We start from the raw sequence: 6000 nt of genomic DNA on the forward strand, positions 1-6000 counted from the left end.
AATGCAAAACACCATTCTAACCTATTAGGTGGTAATGCTCAATGCTGCTCAGCAGCAGCACCGAGCACAGCCACCTGTCAGAATCCTTGTTCCCCTATAATATTTCACATACAAGAAGAAATGTTTTGGACAATTATTGTTTTTTAGAATTAAAAATAAACTGTTAAATCATTCTTGGTATCAATCTATGTTTAAGGTTTTGTGTTAAATATAATGTACATTATCTTATCTGCCATCATATACCTAATGCCAAAGTATAAAGAAATGTATGGATTCTGTGATTATTTTTATGGTGTAGTTTTTATTTCAAAATTACACTGTTTACATTACAAGTAGTTCACTCTGCCATCAAGAATGTTATTCATCCATCAGCAAATGTATTTTTTTATCTGTAATATTGGTATTTAGGAAACCATCTCAGTTCATTGTGTCAGATCCTGAGCTTTCAGAAAGAGCCAGTAATTAATGATGGAACTATTTCAAGATAAGCTGTTGTTTCTCCTCCTCAATGTAACTAAAGGAGTCATAGTGGGACTTTTTACTATTGCATCTATTCTCATATCTACACCTAGCAATGGAGGTGTCAGTGAGCTTACTTCTCATTGTTCTGTTGGCTGCTAGGGGGAAATGGAGGGAGGTGATGTCACTCCAACTTGCAGTGCAGCAATAAAAAGTTTATCAGAGCAAAAGTCACAAGGTTGGGGGCACCTGAGAAACTAGCAATATGTCTAGCCCCATTGCAGATTTCACAATTAAATATTAAAAAACCTGTTTGTTCTTTTGAAAATGGATTTCAGGGCAGAATTCTGCTGGAGCAGCACTATTAACTGACGTTTTTAGAAAAAAAAAAGTAAAGAATAACTTAGACATACATTGATGCCAGACAATACAGCAACAATATATTTAAAGCTATCCTGAAGAATTTCACAGGTGATAGAATGACATTGAAAACACACAAACAAGGCACCAACCTAGATAAGCATACAAAGTATCCTAGTACAAAGAACAATCCAATAAACAACATCTCTGTAGAAACTTACAGAAGAACACTAAAGAACTGTATGGATTTTTTCTCAGAGAGCTTTTTGTTGAACACAATGCCCAAGGCCTACAAAAAAAGTGATATCACTGTTGAAAGGGCTGATCAGCCTCAATTTTTTTTGGGGAGTGTTGATCAGCTTTTGATGTAGTCAGCTGGCATATCTTTGATATTTGCCTTCTCAGCAGTGAGTTTTTTTATTTAGCTACTAATATCATGAAATCTTAAATACAGCCTAGACTGAACAGCAGAAATGTATTGCAAAAACATTAGACCACACAAATCAACATCAAATTTTAGGTGTAATTAATTACAGTTAATATAATTTACCATAGAACAATAAAAGATACAAAATATGAAAGAGCCACTCCTAGGGGCAGAGTCTAATTGAAAATTAAATAAGTTATTAAAATTTGATTCAAGTTTTTCAAAAAATTCAAATTCGATTTTCGAGATTTATCATACGCTGGCCCTTGAATTTGACTATTCACCACCTAAAACCTGCCAAATTGCTGTTCAAGTCAATGGGAGAAGTCCAGGGGTCAATTTGAAGTTGTTTGCAGCCTTCCTGACATTCAAATTTTTTTGGAGAAAAAAACTCGGGTGGTTCCTATTCACCTAAATGTAAAGAAAAATTATAATAAATTTCAATTGGTCGAATTTCGAGTTCATGGGAGTTTATGCGAGTTTTAAAAAACTCACATGAATTTGAAATTTGACCCTTGATAAATGTGATTTATCAAGGGTCGAATTTCGAGGGTTAAAAAACCCTCGCATTCGACCCTCGAATTAAAATCCTTAGAATTCGAATGGATTTTAGCGCAAAAGGTTTGATCGAACAATCAAATAAAAAACAATTCGAACGATTTTTATTCAACCAAAAAAAAAAGTAGAAAAGTGCTGTAGAAGGTCCCCATAGGCTAACATTGGACTTCGGTAGCTTTAATTTGGAGAAGTATGAAGTCGACGTTTTTTTTAAAGAGACAGTTCTTCGATTATCGAATGGTCGAACGATTTTTACTTCGAATCGTTAGAACCATTAGATTCTATCGAATTTGATCGAAATTTGACCAATTCGATGGTCGAAGTACCCAAAAAATTACTTCGAAATTCGAATATTTTTTTATTCGAACTATTCACTCGAGCTTAGTAAATCTGCCCCCTAGTGTAGCTTATGTCCAGTAATGATATAAAACAATGGTTGGCTATCATGATAGCCAAGCAATCAATCACATACTAGTTGATAGGGTCTGATAAGTGTAATAAAAAAGTGAATGTGTAATGAAACTCCTAAGCTTTAGTTCATTTTTGTTGTCACTGTAATATAACATATTTTGCAGAATTTTGTGCTTTGGCTTCCTTACAGTTCTTCTGCAAGAAAAATGGAATGTTTCATTCTTTTCCTGATTAGTCCCAACAAGCTCACAAATCATCCTAATACCATATTTTACTGAATGACATGACTTGCTTGGAACATTGGAGGTAGTTTAAATTTGATATAAACTGTGAAGCCATAACTAAGAAATTTGGAGTATTGCATTTGCAGCTGGTTGTAAAACTACTGCCAGCTAGCATTTTGCTTCCAACAAAAGAATTTTCAATGTATTATTGCAGGGCCACTAAGTCATGTAGGGTCCAGTTAGCTAAATGACTTGATTTGTTGCAGCTGTTAAAACAGGTGCGGAGTATCTTGGCTTTGTATTTTTCACAAAAAGACTCTAAATAGCATAGTTGTTCTGCTCTTCTCATTGAATTTGATGAGTTACAGACAACTAGGCTTTCAAGCTTAAGACCCCATTGAAAACACGTGCAGTACAATGGCACTTGATATTCAATAATTGGCCATTCACATTAGCAACCTGATCTTTTTATGTTATAACTTGGGAAATCAACAGTATAGGCGCTGCCATAGAATGGATATCATTAGTTGGTACATTTGTCTTATTATTTGTGTGTACATATGTGGTATGAACCGTTCTCTATAAAATATTTATATATTTTTAGATAGCTGGATGAATAGCTAGATAGCTAAACAGATGGAAGATAGATAGATGTACAAAAATAAACTTTTTTAGCATTTCTTCCTATATTAAATCTACTACAGTTATACAGTATAACATCATTATCAATGACAACTATTCACTTTTTAAGATACAAAATGCATAACAGTTGTAAAGTAAAATACAGTTTAATAAATTGTAGCTACCAGTTAGCACATAGAGTTTACTGAACTCTGTATTCTATGTTTTGCCTTTACCTGATTTTGTTGCTGTAATGTAGGATTCCTAAGACTTTCATACTGTAGCACGATACACTCTGACAAGTACGTGTAGCAGCTACATTGCTGCACACTCCTATTGTTCTCCTAATTGCTCTTGGGCTGCTAATACTGACAATATAAAAGTTTTGTAACTTGAACTATAAATTCAACATGAACCAGAAAAATATATTGAGACTATATCTGTAACGTTGTTATGCTGAATATTTGTATTTATCTTGATATCTGGAATCGGACAGTTCGAATTTTTTTTAGAAAAATATAAATAAATAAATAATGTTTATGGACAGAGTACTCTGCCCCTTTTCATATGGACACATTCCTATCTATTGATTTTCTATAGCCTGCAACTATATATTATTGTTAAATTAAAAATAATAATTTACTGAACTGCTGTTTGAAAGTAAACATCTTATTGGCTGATATGTTTTACTAGACCTATAGCTAACTTCACAGTGGATATAACATTAAGAAAACTGCCCTCTGTGACTTGTATAGAGCCGGAAGCTCAACACAACATGAGCCCCATCGTTTTATTGAAAGACCAGGCGCAGATATGACAATTTTCTATTGTAATGCTTGGAGATGACTTTCTAGGCTTTGATGTTATGTGTGAGGGTCTTCTTAGGGCTATAGTCTTCAACATGGCTGTTGTACTGGAAACACTCTAGCAGATAAAATGGTCATTAAAGGAGAAGGAAAGATACGGAGGCATTTTATTGCCAATAGATTAGCTGCAATAGTGCAAGCTAGAATGCAATATTTATTCTGTAGAATGTTTTACCATACCTGAGTAAACAGCTCTAGAAACTCTCTGTTTGTTTAGGATAGGAGCTGCAGTATTAATGTGGTGTGACATCACTTCCTGTCTGAGTCTCTCTGGGCTCAGATTACAGTAGAGAAGGGAGAGGTGGGGGGAGAGGAGCAAACTGGGCATGCTCTTGCCCAGGGCAATGAGGTTTAAGCTGAAGGCAGGAAGTCTGATACAGAAGCCCATGTGTACACAATAGAAGGAAAGAAATGCAGTGTTTCTTTTGACAGGGGATTTAGAGCAACATTACTGGATGGACCTTTCTGATAAGGCTTATTTAGTTTTAACCTTTCCTTCTCCTTTAAATAGAGTTTTAGGTAATGTAAAATTATGTAACTGTCCTACTGCATGGCATTTGCCTGGGACAACAGAAGTGTTCTAATTTGTTCTAGTTTTATCTATAGTTGATACTTTCCCTTTCAGTCAGACACAAGGATAAGATTCAGTCCAAACACATCAGGATGCCTTCAATTATAACCTACAAAAAAGATCAGTTTGAACTCACACATGTAATTTCTTTGAACCTATTGTACACTCTCTGGCATTTGTACTGACAGTGACAAAGAGTTTCAGCTTTACATTATTTTCTTGTGTTGAGCCGTTTCATTTCTTCACCTTTCGTTTTTTAAAGTCATGAAAAACAAAAAAAAAGGATTCTCTTCAAGCAGGTAACCCTTTGCCCCTCCATTTGTGATCGTCTGCTATATGATAATGAGTAAAGTCTCATTGATGCTGTAAAAGCATTTTGAAAAATGTTGTGAAAGCATTTTGAATGGACATTATGGATATAAATCAGATACATTTGCTTTTTTACTCTTGGGGTGTAAAAGAACAAGCAACTATTTTATTATAACAGAGGAAATCATTTTTAAAAATTAGGGGTCAGATTCGCTAACCAGCAAAAAGTCGCCAGCGACCGCTTTGCACCCATCGCCACACTTTGCCAGGTAAATGCTATGACATGCTAATTCACTAAAATGCGGACTTTCTTGGTGGGCGCCAAACGCTGGAGACTTTTTACTAGCGCTACTTCGGCAATGCGAGCAATTCAAAGTGAATATGCGCTAGCGTTCATTTCTGCCTATCGCAAGTTAGCTAGAGGTCTTGTGCTCAGGTTAATTTGCATACGGCTGGAAATTTAAAGTTGAATGGACTTCTTTATGTTATATGTTGCAGCAAATACAATACATTTCCTCTGTTAATTACACATGTCCAAGGAACCGTAATAAAGACAATAGAGTTGTTATAATGCCCTACACATAAGCCCACTGTATAGTTAATGTTCCATATGTTAGAAAATGTATGGGGGAAACCCAAAAAGATTTTTTAGGACTTTTGCAGGCTATCACTCTGAAAAAAGGAAAAGACGCCAGCGTTTTTTGAACTTTGATGCTTTTTCCACTCACAGAATATGATGTAAGTATCAGAAGATTGAGGAATCCATCGCCTGGTCTAAGGTGGTGAAGTCAAGTCTGGCGAAAGAGGCAATGTTCAGTAAAATCCGCATTTTAGTGAATTTTTGGAATAACATCCATTCATCAGAGCGAATTGGTTTGTAATTTAAGAAAAAACTCGAACAGAAAAAACTTGAATCAGCAAGTTCAGGGTTAAGAATCCGAAAACTCAAATTGATAGAGTTTTCTGCAAAAAAAAAAACATGAATCGCTCAAATTGATTGAGTTTTCAGTTAACACCCTCTGAAAGAACCTTTAATGTCATGCAGGCTAGTAACATCTTCAAATGGTTCAAGGGACTTCTGCCATTGACTCCTATATAACTTCAACAGGTTTTAGATGGCGTATTTTCAGATTTAAGCTATTTCCAGGGTCAGGGTATAATAAATCTCAAAAAATTCTAGTTGTTTTTTTAACC

Source organism: Xenopus laevis, chromosome 1L, assembly GCF_017654675.1.
Source record: "Xenopus laevis strain J_2021 chromosome 1L, Xenopus_laevis_v10.1, whole genome shotgun sequence".
In the NCBI taxonomy this organism is placed as follows: domain Eukaryota; kingdom Metazoa; phylum Chordata; class Amphibia; order Anura; family Pipidae; genus Xenopus; species Xenopus laevis.